Genomic DNA, 19,727 nt, shown 5'->3' on the forward strand with positions numbered 1-19,727 from the left:
ATAAAACCACCATTAGCCTTAATGATGTGGTCTCCCATGTACCTAAAAGAAATATGCTTCAGTGGAACATGGAAGAAGAGTGTAAATAAAGCTTATATATAATATTTAAATAACCAGTCCTTGTAGAACATATTTTAAATGTATATTTATTTTTAAACATATTTTGGTTCAAGCCAAGAAACAAAGTGATTCTACTCTGAGATTTGTCCTCTAAAATCAGTAATGAAATGATCTGTAAAGTCTGTGTTTTGCTAATTGGAAGAGTAAATCTGCATATTTTCTGCAGACGGTTTACTTTGAAATTGTTTTTAAACCACAGCTTGATCAGTTTTTATGTGTAACCAGGAATGCGGTCAACACTTACCAAGTTTGCCAACAAGTCCATGAAGGAGTGTTCACTTGAGGATGCTGTTTGGACTCAGGGTGAATGTTCACCGCTCTGTCCTCTTGGGTCCAACCTGGTCTCTGACGACATCATTTTAGGGAGTGTGTGAAAATACGGTCGTCCCCCCTTATCTGCAGTTTTGCTTACCTCGGTTTCAGTTATCCGCGGTCACCACAGTCTGGAAGCTGAAAGCCGGGGCTCCTCCTCATGAATCATCAGGAGGTCAGTTGTAGCCTCTTGCTACATCACAATGCCTGGGTCATTTCTATCACTTTATCTTGCTGCGTCAGCATTGGATCATCTCCCGTCATCCCAAGAAGGGTGAGTACTATGCAAGAAGAGATTTTGAGAGAGAGAGACCACATTCACATACCTAGGATTACAGTATAGTGTTACAATTGTTCTGATTTATTATTAGTTACTGTTAATTTCTTATTGTGCCTAATTTATGAATTACACTTTATCATAAGTATGTGTGTATAGGAAAAATCATAGTCTATACAGAGCTTGGTACAATGTACAATTTTAGGCATCCGTTGGGTGTCTTGAGCACACTCCTTGTGGGTAAGGGGAAGACTAGCTGAATTCTGAACTGAGGAGCCAATACCCTTTTATATTATTTCTTTGTGCATTTGGACATCTTATAGAAAATTTACTTACAAGAAAGAAAGAAAATAGTTGGTAACTCACTGCACTCCTGTAGAGCTACTCATGGGATCGTTAGAATACATCCACCCTTTGATCTAGCAGCAAACTTGCCTTTTTTTGGCTTGTCAGCCTCTGAGCTTGACTGTCTTACCTGTAAAATGGGGATAAGGAAATGTGGGCTGCTTTTTTCAAAGGATATGGAAGAATGGAATGACATCATGTGTGTAAAAAAGGCTTTGCAAGATTACTTGGGTTTGAAAACTATATAAATAAAAGATGGACCATTCTTTCCTTAAACTTTTTTTAAAAGATTTTATTTATTTATTTGAGAGAGAGAGAAAAACAGCATGAGAGGGGAGAGGGTCAGAGGGAAAGCAGACTTCCCACTGACCCAGAAGCCCGATGCGGGACTCGATCCCAGAACTCCGGGATCACGACCTGAGCCGAAGGCAGTCGCTTAACCAACTGAGCCACCCAGGCGCCCTCTTTCTTAAACTTAACACCTCTCCTGTTACCGTTTTTCTCTTCAGATCTGGGGAATACGTGTGCTTGCTTAGTCACTATGTTTGAACAGTACTTAAAGAGCTAGTTTAGAAGAGGAGGCAGATAAATGCCTAACCTACTCATCCTCCCTTCCCTCTCTCCTTACTTTAGAATCCTTGTGGTTCTTTGTTCATAAATTTTTATGGTTGGTTGATAGCATCACTTCAGTTCTATATTCTTACTGATATTTTTCTTTTTTCTTTTTGGGGGGGTCCAGTTGCTCTTTTAATTGCCAAGTGAGGTGTGTTAAAATCTCTGTGGTTGTAGGTGTCTTCCTTTATTTCTGTCGGTTTTTTTGGCATTTTGTCCTTTAAAGCCATTTTCTTAGGCCCGTAGACATTTTTAATTTTTCTTTTTCAGATATCAGCCATGTTATCATGATGAAGTTTCCTGCTTTATCTCCATTACTACTCCTTGCTTCGAAGTACATTTTACCTCTTTTATGACCCAGCTTGCTTATGCTTACTGTTCATATCGTATGTCTTTTCCTATCCTCTCACTATTTGTATCTTTATTTTTAAAGTGTCTATGGTAAGCAGTAGAGAGAGAAGACTGATTAAAAAGAGCAATAACCACCTCTGTGTGCTGCAATCTGACCATCTCTGCCTTCTGACTGAAGTGTTTAGTTCACTTCATTTCATACCTGTGAAGTTTCTACAATCAGGACTTTGCTGATGGTATCTTTAGCCATCACTGAACATACTTTTCTTTTTTTCCCTTTTATATTGGAAGTTAGATTAAGAGGTTTGATCAGATTTCTTTCCTTTTTCTTTTTTTTTTTTTGGAGTGACTATTGTGTATTTTATCGGGAGGCAGCTAATATTTGGCATTACCAGCCCGGTGGCCCCTAACTCATTATTTTAAAAACTGGCAAGTGGGGTGCCTGGCTGGCTCAGTCGGTGGAGCATGCGACTCTTGATCTCAGGGTTGTGAGTTCAAGCCCTACATGGAGCTTACTTAAAAAAAATTAAATCTTACAAAAATGATAAAATAATGAGTTGTTTAGTATCTTCTAGAGGTACTAGGGAGTTTTTAAAGAAATATATAAGAATATATGAGGATTTCTAGCTTCTGCCTCTTAAGTTTAACCCCAAATTTGAAATAAGGCAGCCATTTTTCCCCCTTATCACAAGACACTTTAATGTAAATGTTATGATCTTCCTTTATTTCTTCCTCATGGTTCATTTTCTTCTCTCTTAATTACTGTTGATTATTTTCCTCTGCTTTTCTCCTTCTTCCCTCCCTTAGTTTCTAATATCTTCCTCACCAATTCCACTTAGTCACTTTTCCCCATGCCTCAGGATGCCAGGACATAACCCCAGGGGTCTCTGACCCAGTTTTGAAAAGCCATACTTGAGGGCGCCTGGATGGCTCAGTCGTTAAGCGTCTGCCTTCAGCTCAAGTCACGATCCTAGAGCCCTGGGATTGAGCCCCACATCGAGCCCCACATCGGGCTCCCCGCTCAGCGGGAAACCTGCTTCTCCCTCTCCCACTCCCCTGCTTGTGTCTCTGTCAAATAAAGAAATAAAATCTTAAAAAAAAAAAAAGAAAGAAAAAGAAAAGCCATACTTGAACGTATTCATCTTGATTGTTTTTACAACTAGTTAGTCTTTTTCAGGCAGTGAGGAAGGAACACGTAGAGGGGAAATACCCAGGACTGACGCGAACAGGTGCCCACAGTTAAGCCCAGCCACTTCATGAGCACACGACATCCGCCAGCTACAGCCAAGGAGCGCTGTGTGTATCTAGTAGCTTACGTGGCATTTTTTCATTTTTGGTGCGAAAACATGCGGCAGGGCAGGACATCCCTTGACTGCCAGAGCCATCCTGGTCTCGGGCACTCCAGGCGAGGCCAGTGGTAGGGCGGTCCCTAAGGCAACATCGGAGGGTACACACGGCTGCTTTCTAGCACCCAACCTTCGTTCATGTAACAACCATGAAGCATCAGTTCTGCTGCGGACTGTGGTACAGCAGTGGGCCTGACCCGCGCGGGGCCTGCCAGGCTCAACCGGTAGTGAGGGGTCCGGCTCCAGCCACCCCCACAGGCCAGGAGCTGGAGCACTCAAGCGGGAAGGCGGTGAACAGTCTTCGAACCTGTTTTACTTGCGTACCTTCCTACCAGTTTTGAAAAACCATGATACCTTGATGGATTTTTTAAAAAAAAAATCTGGAATCATCGTCATTATATATATATGTAAATAGTCTCAAAAGAGTCATTTTATCATGTATTGTAGATATTGACATTTAAAATGAAAATGTTAATCGTTCTTTTAAATGTATCCAGTGAAATCTTGGTACAATAGAGACTTGATAGCAACCATTTTCCATATTTAAAAATCTCTTAACAAGCTTTGTGATACTCTATCACTTTTTGTTCCTTCAACTCCATTCTACCTCTCCCATAGAATTTTATCCTAATAGGAATTTTATTTTCTTAAAAAGTATTATTGATCACCCTATGAAATACTAGCTCCGCATATTCCACATATATTTTTTCTGTTACCATGGGGCTCTAAGAGTTTAATGAGCAAATGACATATATATTAGAAACTTTATTTGAACATTGATCTGAACTATGTCTTTCAATGAAATGAGTATGTGTTTATGATGACCTGGTTAAAGAAACTGTCTAAATGTTCCTTTGTTTGGTGGGCAGAGATTTTGATATCCTACAGTAATGCTCCGTGTTGCGAACTGTGCAAGGTCTGCGATTTGACATTTCACGGTGCAGGCAGAAGATGGGCGGCAGTTATTCACAGCAGAACAATAGCCAGAATATGACCATGTTTGCATGTTCCTAAGCCCCAATTCCCACAGGGTCAGTGTGGAGGGGCCCAGATGGATGCCTGCTCAGGCAATAGGTTGCATTTCAGGAGAAGAATTATGGTCTTAGAAAACACAAATCTTTTTTTTTTTTTTAAGATTTTATTTATTTATTTGACAGAGAGAGACACAGCAAGAGAGGGAACACAAGCAGGGGGAGTGGGAGAGGGAGAAGCAGGCTGCCAGATGAGCAGGGAGCCCAATGCGGGGTCCGATCCCAGGACCCTGGGATCATGAACTGAGCAGAAGGCAGGGCTTAACGACTGAGCCACCCAGGCGCCCCAGGAAACCCAAATCTTTTACAGGGGTCAGTAAGCATGCCTTCCATTGGCTTGAGTGAAACATTATTATCCTGTACTTATTTGGCGTATTAGTTTCCTAGGGCCGCCGAAACAACGTCCCACTAATTGGGTGGCATAAAACAACAGAAACTCATTGTCTCTCAGTTCTGAAGTCTAAAAGTGTGAAATCAAGGTGTTGGCAGAGCTATCTTCCCTCTGAAACCTGTACGGGAATCTCTTGCCTTCCTCGTCTCAAGTGGTTTGCTGGCCATTTGGGTGTTCCTTGGCTTATAACTACTTAACTCCAGTTTCTGCCCTGTCATCACATGGCGTACCCTCTCTCTCTCTGTCTTCACACGGGCTGTCTGCTTATAAGGACGCCAGTCATATTGGACTAGGGGCCCACCCTACTCCAGTATGATCTTATCTTAACTAATTATATCTGCAATGACAGTATTTCCAAATAAAGGCACATCCTGAGGTACTGGGAATTAGGACTTCAACATCTTTTGGTGGGGAGGAGACAAAATTCAACCTATAACAGTAACCATGTCTGCACTTTGGTCTCAAGGACGCTCACAAGGACACAAACATCCCCAAGAGACAGTCCGAATTAAGGACAGTTAGTGCCTCACACCCAAGACCTGCAGAAACACGAAAAACACATGGAAAGCTGACTCCACATGTAAACTTATGGGTGAGAAGTGAGTTGGTTTTTATGTGGGAGAAGAGCAGTAATTGAAGAAGACAGAAGTAGCTTAACCTGTCAAAGGCTCCTTCAGAGACTCATTTGGGAAAGAGTTCATACATATGGAAGTTGAGGACCTGAAACTGATTTCCTAATGATGACCCCTATTCTTGCATATCTTGAGAAACAGTCACTACTACACCCCGGTAGTAGAAACCCAGTCCAAAGATCACTATTATAAGAGATTTGGAGTAGTGCCAGTGTGGCTCAGTCCGTTAAACACTGACTCTTGATTTCGGCTCAGGTCATGATCTCAGGGTTGTGGGATCGAGCCCCGTATTAGGCTCCATGGCTCAGCAGGGAGTCTGCTTGAGATTCTCTCCCTCACCCCACTAGCAAGGGGTGCTCTCTGTCTCTAAAATAAATCTTTAAAAAAGAGAGAGATTTGGAGGGGTATTTGGGCTGCCAGATCCAGTATAGCTTGAAGCATTCTTGGTGTTACAATGTCCTTCCATTTTCTTGAACTGTCAGAGAGGTCTTTTCTAAAGGTTGCAGTTGGGCTGAGCAGGGTCATCAGAGAACTAAAAGAAGGGTCTCTGCCTTGGCTTGGGTAGAAGCGGTGGCTGGCGGGGGTGCGAGTCCAGGAATGGCCGGGGGGGGGCGCTGTTCAGCAGAGTGACAGATGATAGCCGGGGCAGAGAGAGCATGGACCGGCCAGGACACAGATTGCTGAGGCAGCAGACCCCTTCGGGAGGGTGGGGTGGGGGGGAGTCATGACTTCCAGAAACTGAGGAGAGGAATTTGTCAAGACCCTGGAAGTCCTGCAGTTAAGCAGGAGGAGGAGTTAAACTTTTCTTAAAGTGGATATTAATAAATACATGTGACCTCATTTCACACTGCCATTGGCAAGGTCAAACTTTTGGACCAAATGGTGTGGAATCATACAATTCCATAGTAAATCACTAATGCTGACACAGGGTCTTATCTGCATAATTTTTAAAAGTCTGCTTTCAATAACAAGGCCACTTCCTGAGACTCATATTTGTAACCATCTTGCTTATTAGCAAGTATAGTTGTCTTTGGACAGCTGCAGATGATGATTCTTTGTATATTTTTTTAATGTTATTTTTAGTTTTAACACCACCATGAATCTCCAGGTACAATACCGTTTCATTTTATCAAAGCTGAGCCTCTGCAGTCTTGTGTACTTTTTATTTTATTATTTATTTATTTTTTTTTTAAGATTTTATTTATTTATTTGACAGAGAGAGACACAGCGAGAGAGGGAACACAAGCAGGGGGAGTGGGAGAGGGAGAAGCAGGCTTCCCGCCGAGCAGGGAGCCCGCCGAGCAGGGAGCCCGCCGAGCAGGGAGCCCGCCGAGCAGGGAGCCCGCCGAGCAGGGAGCCCGATGCGGGGCTCGATCCCAGGACTCCGGGATCATGACCTGAGCCAAAGGCAGACGCTTAATGACTGAGCCACCCAGGCGCCCCAGTCTTGTGTACTTTTTAGAAGGATGATGATATTGAGGAAAAGAAGAGAACTTTCTCGTCTGTGTCCTCAAGGAATTAACTCCAACAAAATGGGACCTACAGCAACTAAAGAATACCTAGCTTCAGGGCACCTGGGTGGCTCAGTTGTTAAGCGTCTGCCTTCGGCTCAGGTCATGATCCCAGAGTCCTGGGATCGAGTCCCGTGTCGGGCTCCCTGCTCAGCGGAGAGTCTGCTTCTCCCTCTCCCTCTGCCCCTGCTTGTGTTCCTGCTCTTGCTGTCTCTCTCTCTCTGTCAAATAAATAAATAAAATCTTAAAAAAAAAAAAAAAAGAATACCTAGCTTCAACAAATTGTATAGATTTGTCAAACTTCAACTACCCGCAAGTGAGAATTGTAACAATATTGGAAAATGTTACAATGTTTACAATGTAAACCTCTCCCTTCTTCCCTGTGAAATCTTTAGTAACTTGTGTAGATTTTTTGGGGGGGCAGGGAAGGACTTCAAAGGAGGGAAAAGGAGAGTTGAAATCTAAGTTACATGTTAGTATGGGCAATATTTTCTTTCATCCTTCTGTTCCTGAAGTTATACTAAGAAAGGAATGGTGAGGGGGTGCCTGATTGGCACAGTCACTTAAGCGTCCGACTCTTGATTTCATTGCAGTTCATGATCTCAAGGTGGTGAGCTCGAGCCCCAGGTTGGGCTCTGCGCTATGTGGAGTCAGCTTGGGATTCTCTCTCTCCCTCTCCCTCTCTCCCTCCCTTCACCCCGCTCATGCTCTCTCTCTCTCAAATAAATAAATCTTAAAAAAAAAAAAAGAAACAACGACAAGTCATTTCATTACCAACAAAGATCTCTCAAATTGTGTATCTGATCAGGGCTTGCTGACTCATCAGATGCTGAGGGTAACTTATATTTATCATCCATATATATCGATTACATTGGAAGGTGATAAGGGAAAGGTAAAATATAATCAGTCTTCTATTATTTTCCAGCTCTACTGAGGTATATTTGACAAATAAACATACGTTTATTAAGCTTACTTTGAAACCACTTTCCACATACTACCTAACAAAGGTACTTAGTTTTAATGAAAAAAAAAACAAACAAAACCCAGCTATTTTCAAGGCTTTTATTTCCTTATTCCAATCTGTGGGCACAACTTTTAAATTTCCTAATATCTTGGCCTCTTCTGCTTATTTATTATCACTTTATATATATCACATTGAAAGTATTTTTTGTCTTAATTATCTGGAGTTAACAAATATTTAACAAGTGGCAAAAATGCACTCTATTAGAGCCATTTGCAACCACATGGATGGAGCTAGATAGTATTACCCTAAGCAAAATAAGTCAGTTGGAGAAAGATAGATTTCACGTGATTTCACTCATATGTGGAATTGAAGAAATGAAATAGATGAACATAGGGGGGAAAAGAGACAGACAAACCATAAAACAGACTCTTAACTATAGAGAGCAAACTGAGGTTGCTGGAGGGGAGGTGGGTGGGGGATGGGCTAATTGGGTGATGGGCATTAAGGAGGGCACTTGTTGTGATGAGTACTGGATATCATATGGAAGTGATGAATCTCTAAATTCTTCTCCTAAAACTAAATACCAAACAAAAAACAACCTTCTTTCAACTTAAAAAAAAAAAGCACTCTATTAGAAAATGCTGTAATCTCCTAGTAATGTTATTGACATTTTGATCTTGCTTTATTTTGGTTTTTGAGCTGGTAGATTTGTGTTAAAATTTTTTGGATCTCTTTGGGGTCTGAACTCTCTAGAGAGGCTCTATCAGAAGCAGCCTAAGTGCAGAATCTCCCATCTGGCCCCATGAAGCTGGAGAGTGGGAGTAACTGGAACTGGCCAGTAGAGGGCAGTACCGAAGCAAACCAGGACTCTTGAGCTGTGGCTTCCTTTCCCTCAGGGCACAGTCGGTGCAGTTCGGCTTCTTTGGACAGTGGAGAGCTGAGCAGTGCAGGAGTTGGTGTAAAAATGACCATTTTTAGTCTTAAAAGTTGGGGTTTTCATGACTATGCTTGTAGAGACAGGTATGCAGACAAGATTTGGTTCAAGAGATGAGTCTCTTCTGTCCATTGAATTTTGACCAAGAAATTCCAAACTCCTCATCCGGTGACTGTGTGGTGAGCTTCTACTGACTCAGAATCATTCACAGATGACTGTGATCTCGCTGCTGCTTCGTTACTGAGACTTCTTTGGTTTGTTCTGAGACTCATGCCTCTTCCCCCAAATTATCAGACAAGAGGGCTTACCTTGCTTGGAATGTTTAGAAGGATGAACAGAGTACTTAACAGTTTTGGAGGGGGAAAAGGGTCACATACCATTTGATTTTGTAGGGAAAGGACTTACTTCCTCCCACAGAATGCCCATGACCCCAAACAAAATTCACTTCCAGTATTTCAAGGGTTCATGGAAACCCCTGTGTGTCCATATGCCCAGGATAAAAATCTCTGTTGGGGAAAAGCTCTTGCTGAAATCCAAATAAACTCTTCAGGATCTGCAATAAATCTTGAAGCTTAGGACCAAGCCATAAATAAGTACTGTTTTCACCTAGACATCCTGTAGACAACACAGCACTTGCGTTGTCCAGACTTGCTCTACCTGGCACCTCTGATTTTTTTTTTTTTCTTGGTATGATTCCTGTTCTAGTGACCCTCACTTAAAACTTCCAGAGTCACCTTTGATTCCTCTCTCTGTCATGCCCAATGTCACTCTTACACAACTCCTTTTTTTTTTTTAAAGATTTTATTTATTTATTTGACAGAGAGAGACACAGCGAAAGCAGGAACATAAGCAGGGGGGAGTGGGAGAGGGAGAAGCAGGTCTCCTGCTGAGCAAGGAGCCTGATGCGGGACTCGATCCCAGGACCCTGGGATCATGACCTGAGCCGAAGGCAGACGCTTAACGACTGAGCCACCCAGGTGCCCTTACACAACTCCTTTACGTTTTCATTCTCACCCTCTTTAAGTCCGGCTTTTATTAGTCAAGCCAGGATTAGAAATTTCATCTCTCACCTTCTGTTTCTTTGTATTCCAGTCCATCCTTCTGACCTTTACTGGGCTATTATTTTATTTTATTTTCAAAAATTGTATTTATTCATTTGAGAGAGAGAGGAGGAGGAGGGGCAGAAAGGAGGGAGAATCCTTAAGCAGCCTTCCTTCGAGCAGGGAGCCTGATGTGGGACTCGATCCCAGGACCCTGGGATCAAGACCTGAGCTGAAGGTAGATGCTTAACTGACTGAGCCACCCAGGTGCCCCTAGCCTACTTTTTTTTTCCTTAAGATTTACCCATTTATTCGAGAGAGAGAGTGAGTGTGCATGGGGGGAGGGGCAAAGGGAGAGAGAAACTCAAGCAAATTCTGCTGCACAGCCCTGAGATCATAACCTGAGCTGAAACCAGGAGTTGGACACTCAACCAACTGGGCCATCCAGGCACCCCATAGCCTACTATTAACCGGAAGCCTTACCAATTACATAAACAGTCAATCAACACATATTTTGTATGATATAGGTATTATACATTGAATCCTTACAATGAAGTAAGCCAGAGGAAAGAAAATGTTAAGAAAATCATAAGGAAGAAAAAATACATTTACAGGACCGTCCTGTAAAAAGCCTGCATCTAAGTGGACCCGCGCAGTCCAAACCTGTGTTGTTCAAGAGCCAACTGTAAGAGGATCTAGCATTGGTCCTAATAATTTCCATAGTAGTTTACTGCTCACATCTGCAATGGAAGAAGATGCTAAGTTTCAGTTAGAGATTAGTGAGAATAAAGAGTATTTCTTTCCCCATCCAATTTCATAGACCCCAGCTTGAAAATCTGAAACTTAGATAATTGATTCTCAAAGTAAAGTATGCATCAGAATCACCTGGATGCTAAACACCAACGGCTAGGACTTATTTCTGATTCAGTAGGTCAAGGGTACACCCTAGAATTTGCACTTCTAACAAGTTCCCAGGTGTTGCTGATTTTGCAGGCCCAGGATCTACACTTTGAAACCCTTTGCTTTAGACTAGATCATTACGTCCTGCTATCTTTACGTACCCACATCCTATGCCTCCCTGAACCCAGGAAAAAGTCCACCTTCTGTATTAAGTTCCTCTTGTCACCCCTCTCAGAAGAGATCTCTTCCCCTTCGAGGACTCTTGAATATGAATATTCATTCATATCATGCTCGTGGCATTTAGCTTTCTGCTTTGTTTTATGGTCACGGGGGTACAATGTGGCTGGCCCCCACCTAGAGTGCCCGGCTCCTGAACTATTTGTGCTGCTGGAAATGCTATGATATTTCAACCCTCCATGAAGATTCCTTCTTTCACTCAGTAGACTGTGAGCTCTTCTAGGATATAAAACATGCCTTATAATTTGTGGAAAGGAGGGAAGGAGGGAAACCCTAATGGAGAATTCTGCATTGGGGAAATTTACCGAATAGTGTAGAAATTAGTAACGGAAGAGAACACCTAGTTTAGTCACATAACACCCTTTCTGGGTGACACATGTCGAAATATCCTTTATCCTGATTTTAAAAGTTATGACAAAGTAGATAACATCCCGGGTCCTCCAGCAAAATTGCAGAAAGATATCCATTGGCCCATGGTAACCACATAGTATACAGCCTCATCTAGGTCACGGAAAAAATAAGAATGTTGTGTAAGTCAGAGCTGTGGGTGTGGGTCTGACTTTTCCACAAAGGCTTCAGTGTAGTATTCTGGAGTTACTATTAAAGACAGGATGAACCCATTGGGGCCTTTACTACAGTTATCTATACCTGATCAAACCTCCTACCCAACAAGTATCAAAAGTTTAAAATCAGCCTAAGGAGACACAGAGTTGGTTGGGTAAGTGTCGAGTTGCAGGATTCTGATTTCATCCCTGTACCGTTTAATTTTTCACATGCTCTCTCTCCTTTCTCCTCCTTTCCCTCCCTCCCTTCCTCCCCCATCCTTCTTCCGTTTCCTTCCCCTTTTGAAACCAGTGACTAGGATAGTGATCCTGTAGGTTGGAGGTTGATCTACAGGGGCTTGTAAGGTGTCTTCCAAATGGAAAAGTCTGAGATTCTATAAAACAGACCCCCAAAAGGCATTCTCCCTTGCAAGGAAGAAATTGTTTGTGATATTATTTGTTCCTAGGCTTCAAATCTCATTTATTTGGCATCGACTATGCCTTTGTGAAGAAGAATCCTGTTTCGAGAACTCAGCTCAGGTTTTCTGTGTCTACCTGGCTGTGCTTGTGGGAATTATGAAAGCTCACTCTGTCACGTTCAAGTAGTGAATACCAAGGGAGGATAGTACTTATTAACAGCAATATGATCAATATTTACATGCAGTGCTTTGTAGTTCTGAATGGCTTGGAGAAGACCAAATGCAGCCTGTTCATGTTAAGTCCTTTTGCCTGTATTATTCCTTATCTTGGGTCAGAGGGTGTCCCTTGGACAGTAAACTCTGTTCTTGCAGGATGGAAGGGCTCAGTGTCGTAGTTATTGAATTTTTTCCCCTATACAAGGCACAGTCCTAAACGTTTTACTCATCGCTTGTGGGTTGCCTCTGTTCTTTGGGTGCTAGCTCCACATCAGTTTCTATTCTCATGCAGGCATTTAGAGTGAATTATCCTCCTGTTGTGGCCACACAGGAAACTACTATTACCAAAGTCTCTCCTAGGAGGGAGAAACTGACATTTTGTGAAAGGCCTGAAACAGATCTGAGAGTCCATCCCCGATCTTCACAACAGCAGGGTGTAGGTAGTTCAGCCACTTTGAACCCCACCTTCCTGAGAAGGTGCACTGACTACGGCAGCTGTCCTTACTGAGTGTTATGTCTTACGCAAAGCACTTCACAGGCTTTATCTGAACAGGTGATAGGAAATGAGTCAATCCCATTTTCAGGTGAGGAAACTGAGGCATGGGGTGGTTATGTAACTTGCCCAAAGTTATATAGCTCATAAGGAGATAGAGCAGGGACTGGAATCTGACTTTATCTGACTCCAGATCCTGAATCCCTTTTCATTTTATTTTATTTTATTTTATTTCATTTTAAGTAAGTTCTACACCCAACGTGGGGCTTAAATTCACAACGAGTCACATGCTCCACTGACCGACCCAGCCAGGTGCCTCCAGAACATGAATTCTTCACCACTTTATACTGTTTTTATACTGTTTATATACTTGATACTGTTTTATATCTCTGTACCGTTGAGTAGTCTAGCCTATGGGGAGGAGGAAGGTAGGTAACCCGCCTCGGAGGGGTTTACGGTTTGAAGCCCTCTGCGCAGCTAGATACAGATGTTCAGCTGGAGGTTGCCCCACATATGCACCTCTCTGGTCACTTTCTGAATATTCTAGATGGATTTGTAGAATTCTGCAGGTGCGACTAGACAGTAAGGGTCAAGTGGCTGGGTCGATAGCTGTTTTTGCCTAGTGCCAGGCACAGAGACAGGGCTCAAGACCTGTTTGTTGAGTTGAAGTCCTTTTTTCTAATCCCCAACCAAACCAAATTCCTTTTATGATAATCCCCGACCCAAACCAAAAGAATTGCTTTCCGTGTATAGATTAAAGTAAAATTCTATTAATTAGGAGCCTAGTCTGACTTATTACATGGTTTCCTGACCTGAGGATCTATTAGTTCGTCCCTCCTGCAGTTTGAGTCTTGTCGGGGGTGTGCAGGCCTGCCCCTTCCCCAGCCACATCTCACGCACTCTTCCCTGGGACAGCCCATGCTGTTTCCTGCATCCTTGTGACTGCCCTTCCTTACCCCGAACCCTCTGTCACCTCCCCATACCTTCATCCTCACCCTCCGCTCAGTCAGCGCTTCCTCTGGAAGCCCCAGCCCCGTTTCCACCCAGCCTTGCTCAGTCTCCTTTGGCTGTGGGCTCTTTGATTCCTTTCCCTCTCTGCCCTGATCTTTCTTCTAAATGGGTGGCCATCCATTTCTAAGCGACCCTCTCCTTCTCCATTCTTTCAACTTCCTGGGGCCAGAGGCCAACTGCCGTGTTGCTGACCTCTGTATTTCCAGTGCAGTGGCTGGGGTATGACATGCACCCTGGCCGGTGCCTGGGAATGCGGGAGGTTGCCCACCGCACCCCCCCCCCCCAACACCATAAGGTCCATCATCCCGCACAAAGGAATTCTCTTTTTGGATATGGACACTAGCCATTTCCCAATCTTATGTAAAATGTGCATGTAAGCTCCACGAGGGCGGGGCTTCTTGTCTTCGTACTTGTGCATCTCAAGCGTCTGGAAGAGTGTCTGCAAGGGCGGGGTGGGGGGCAGGCAGGTGCTCTGAAATATGTTGCATGAATAGAAGCATCTTCAGAAAACTATATATCCATTGCTCTGTTGTATTCAGTCGTGCAGGCTCTGCAAACCAGTTTGGAGACAAGTCCCCTCCCTTCCGTCCCCAACTCCTCCCCTTCTAACCCCCTTGCGCTTCCGAGCCCTCACCTGGAGAAACGTTGGTGTTGCCCAGGGGCAGAGACCGGCTGAGCTGGAACACACCAAGGAAGTCTCCTGACGGTCTGCGCAGAGGCACAGCGTGGTCCAGCCACAGGGAGGAGGGGGCTGCGAGTGGAATGGATTTCCCAAGGTAACTCGGCTTCCAAGCGCATGCTGGGAATGGTTCGTGAAGACAGAAGCGGTTTGCTTTGAGCAAGTACCGAGCAAGAATCAGCTGGGAAATGTGTTTCTTTCCAAAGCTCCACAGCGTTTTGAAAGGACGGCATTTGGTTAAAAACCATCTTTGCCCTGACAATCCCCGTTCATGTACAGATATAAATAAGGGCGCTGCCACAGGCCCGGGTCTTTCTCTCCCTTTGTGATGTTACAGGAGGGCTTCTCCTCACCCTCGGCCTTTCCTCCCGGCCCAGCTGGTCAGCGGCCTCATCGGGGAAGGCAGCTTGTTGTCGTGGGCGACCAACATCTGGTTTCCGATGTGGCCTGCGTGCCTTGTGATTGGAACAGAGGGGAGGTCGGGATTAAGCGGCAGGGCCTGGTGAAGGGTGTGGCTGTCAGATATTACCACACTTCTGGAAAATTAGAAAATGAATGGCCTCCAATTGATCACTGACAAGGGGGAGGATAATTGTCAGGCACTTCTTGAAATCGTCTCATTCCAAAAACAATATTTGGTTTAGGAAAACACAGCGGAGAACTGAACCATACTGGGAGGCTAGAAATAGGTCAATGTGATCCCAGAACAGCCTTTTCAGCATTGTTGTGCGGCTCCCCGTGGCTTCCGTGGGTCACCCAATGAGAGAGCTTGTCTTTAGACTAATGCTATTCAGCTGGTTACTATGGCAATGATGGAGTACCGGTTGTCATGGCGATGAAATGGAAATTTGGGGGACCAGTCTCTTTAGAAGAGGTGGGTTCATTAAGCCCTGTCTTTCCTTCTTTCCCTAAAACTTGACCATATTGTATAGTACTTTTAAAGGGGGTACAATTTCAGACTCTGTGCATACATTTCAGGATTTATATGATTTTTTCTTATTCTTAGATCACATGGCTTAAATCTTTTCAACTCTGAGGAGAACAGACACCTTCCCACCTCCACCCCTGGTCTTTTATGGCTCATATTAAAGAATGACATTGCAGAAGCTGTGTTTCTTTTTATCACTCTGAAAGGGTTTCTGCCAAACTCCGTTGAATTCCTCCAAAGTTAACCTGGTATGAAATGGTATAAGGGTCAAAATAAACTTAATGGATTGTAAATGATAAAGGATACTTTTTTCCCCTAGCCTCACTGAGGTATAATTGACACAAAAAATGTATATATTTAGGTGTACAGTGTGATGATTTGTTATGTATATCCATTGTGAAACAATTACCACAATCAAGCTAATTAACACATCCATCACCTCATGTAGTTATTTTTTGTATGTGTGTGGTGAGAACACTTCAGGTCTACTCTTCTAGCAAATTTCAAGTATGTAATACATTATATTAGTAACTATAATCATCATTCTGTACATTAGATGCCCAGAACTTACTCCTCTTATAATTGAAAAATGTATACCCTTTGACCAACATCTCTCCAGTTCCCTACTCCCAGGCAACTATGATTCTAGCCTCTGTTTCTGAGTTTGACTTTTTTAGATTGCATATAACATGAAGGAGACTTACCAGTTCAATCCAATCGCCTATTCCTCATTGATGTGTTTCTTAGAATCACACTTTGAAGTGAAGCCTTTTGAGAAGCAGCCAAAAGCCTGGCTCTTTTTTCTCTCTGGTTCTGATAGAGGTTTCATTCCTTTTTGCTTTGAATCCACTGTATGGGATCATCAATGGGAAATATATGTTGTTCTTCTGTTACATAGATGTGACTGCACTTTTTCTTGAATGCTCCCAAGGAACTAATTTAGATGCTCCTTTTGGATTTCTGGAAAAGAAGGAGTAGTAATATTCATGGTTTGGGCTCAATCTGGGGCTCATTAGAGAATTTAGAAAAAATATATTGGAACAAATCTGAATTCACAGACCTTTACATTTTTCTGAGATGACTTTGGTGTATGAACATGAACTCTGGAAAAGGCTTTTTGGTGCATTTTGGGGTGTATTTTTATTTGAGTTTGCTACTATAAAAATTTTACATGATTACATATGACAGCAATTCTTAAACTCCATGGTGCAGGAAAATCCCCCAGCGAGTGTATAAGATGGCAGGTTGCTGGACCCTATTCCAGCTGACATATATATAACATTACATCAGTTTCAGATGTAGAACATAATAATTCAATATTTGTATATATTGCAAAATGATTACCACAATAAGCATTCCAGACCTATTGATTCCGATTTTTTGGGTGGACCCTAGGAATTTGTATTTACACAAATATCCCAGATGATTTTGAGGCAGTCTGTGGCCCAAATGACCATTAGCCAACTGCAGTGGGAAGGAAACTCCTCTCGGGGAAGAATGTGGAGGGAATGATCCTTACCTTCTTGTTGCTTCCATCAGTCCACCCAGGAAGGTGAGAGGACCGGTTCATCGAGCTTGGGGATAGCACCTGTGCTTTCGTGAACACCCGTAGGGCTCCTTCCTCCAGATGATGGATTGAAGTGGTGACTTTATGGACATTGCTGGTGATACTTTTTTTCCCTGATAGATTTGTTTCTATCGGTTGATTGGAAGCCCAAAACACACCAAATCTGGCCAACAAAGATGAGTGGTTTTCACCTCATTAGTGCCTCTTTACTTCCTGCTGGAACCTTCCAGCGTGGCATCATACACCCATCATTGGCTTCACTTCTTTTGTCCAAAGCCATCTGCCATAGATTTTGAAGTCAAAGGAGGCTATATTGATAAAACCCAAAGAGAGTACTTAGGATGCAGATTCATCTCCTATAACAGAGGCCAAAATAATAGTACTCTAGTCAGAGAGGAATGGCTCTTCCTACTTCGTTGCCCTGCTATCCTCAATACGTGGCTTCCATATTATGATCTAAGATCCATAGTCCTTCCTTCCCTCCCTCCTTCCTTCCTCAAGTGGCAGTTTTGCGGGGGGCAGTCACAGGTATGTCCTGTGAGGTCTGGACTCAGGGGCAGAAGCAAGGCAGGTGTCCTCACATAGTCTTTTCTGTGGCATTACCCTGAGTGGATTCCTAGCTAGATAGCAATCAAGCCTAATTCTCTGGCCTTCTGGAGGTTCTCCAAACTAACTATTTAGTCTTTAAGAAAATTCCACTTTTGCTTAAGTTACCCAGTCATTTTCTTTTCTTGTGATCATGAACTTCAGTACTCTTTGTGCTTTGCACAGACTTACTGCCAAGAAGAACCTTAGAGGGGGTCAAGGCCCAGGAAAATTGATATCCAAATTTCCAGGGAGATTCAGAGCCCATTTGAGGGAGCCCCAAAGGAGTCAGTCTCAAAATTCATTCCATCACTCCCCTTGGTAACAGCATCACTTCCTTGACTGAGGGAACTAGAGTTTTTCCTTCAGGTGAACAACTCCCTCCAGAAGCAAATTAAGCCCATTTCCTTTTGTTCTTTAGAAGTGGAAACATGCTTGCCATGTTCAAGCTAACTTTAATGGAGTTTCCAGCTATCCAAAGTCTTATTAATAGCATCTTTTCTTGTTCTGTAAGTAAGTATGAAAGTGTTTACTGGAAAGAAAAGAATTTCTCATGTTCTGTCCTTTTCTCTTGCAAAGGAAAACACAGCACCAACATTAGCTTTAATTAGAGTACAATTATGGCCCATGTAGGAATAGAGGTCATTCTGAAAATCACAGGCTTGGCAGAGACTTTCAGAAGTCACTAATGCCATTTCTCTATTCCTGGATTTTTAAAGTGGATTATGTAGGGGCGCCTGGGTGGCTCAGTCGGTTAAGTGTATGCCTTCGGCTCAAGTCATGATCTGAAGGTCCTGGGATTGGCTCTAAGTCATTACCTGAGGTTCCTGGGATTGAGCCCCGTGTCGAGCTCCCTTCTTCCTCTCCCTCTGCCCCTTCCCACCATTCGTGCTCTTTCTCGCACTCTCTCTCTCTCTCAAGTAAATAAATAAAATCTTAAAAAAAATAAAATAAAGTGGATTATGTAAGTAACACGAGGGGGCGGGGGCACAAGAGAAACCTAGAAGCACAGTAGAAATTGGAGATTGCCAAGAAAGGTCCAAAGCCCTTTCTTAGATTGTTCAAGCATCTGCTGGTTCTCTAACCACAATGACGTTCTATCTCTCCCCTCTATATATTAAAATAATACTTTAATTTCTCTTTTGTTGTAAAATTAGTAAATTTGTTATCGCTACTAAAAACAAACAAAACAAAGCACATATAAGCAGAAAGGGCAAACCATCACCTGTAATCTCACTGCTGAAGATAATCACTGTTAATAATTTGGTGTCTGTATTAATCCAAAATTTTGCTAGTGACAGAAACCCAACTCAAACTACCTTGAGTTAAAACAAGGAAATGTATTGGCTTACAAAGCTGATAAATCCAGCATTGTATTTTGTTTTAGGTTCATCTGCATTCAAGGGCTCACACAATGTCATCAAAATTTGGTTCCTCTGTCACTTTGTATTTCTCTCCTGTTGTCTGTTTTCTCTGTGTTGGCATCATTCTCAGGCAGGCTGGAGGATGGTGATGGCCTCCACAGTTCCAGGCCTACATCCTATTGACTTAGTCCCCTAAGGGAAAAGAGAGAAATGATTTTCCAAAAGTAAAACAGAAGTCCCAGGATTGATCCTAATTTGGCCCAGTGTGGGCCATATACCTACCCCCCTCGAGTCATTTAATCTTGTGAGAGGGACAGGTTTAGGTCCTGTACCATTTACACTTTCAACTTGTTACATGGACTCCCCATCCCCTCTACAAATCTTCCATCCCCTTTAGAAGAACATCCAAACTCCTCAGTGTGCTCTGAACGCCCTCCATCATTAGCCCTTGGCTCCTTGGCTTGCTTTCCTGCTTCATGTTCTACCCTCTTTTCTTTCTCACTCTGCTCGCTTAAGCTGGGTTCTTGCTAGATCTCCAACATTTTCATCTGTAGGTCTGCAAATCTCTCTCTTTCAGCCTTATCTCGCAGAAGTACCAAGTACAATCAATTTCTGAGCCTTGAGAAGTTTCTTTAGTGCATGTGAGTTTTCCAATTTAGGATTCAACTTTCTCCAGGTGCTAAATAAGGTGCTCTTTGTCTTCTAGCTTCCAAAACTGTGTTACTGTGTTACCTCCCTTACTCTCTTTAACCCTTGAATTTGTCTTTTCTTTTTTTTAAATAAAAATGCCCCAGGGGCATCTGGCTGGCTTAGTCAGTAATGCGTGCAACTCTTGATCTCAGGGTCGTGAGTTCTAGGCCCATGTTGGGTGTGGAGCCTACTTTTAAAAAAATTCCCTTTAACAGAGAGGTGTTAGGAGG

The sequence above is a fragment of the Zalophus californianus genome, chromosome 9 (genome assembly GCF_009762305.2).
Source record: "Zalophus californianus isolate mZalCal1 chromosome 9, mZalCal1.pri.v2, whole genome shotgun sequence".
Taxonomy (NCBI): domain Eukaryota; kingdom Metazoa; phylum Chordata; class Mammalia; order Carnivora; family Otariidae; genus Zalophus; species Zalophus californianus.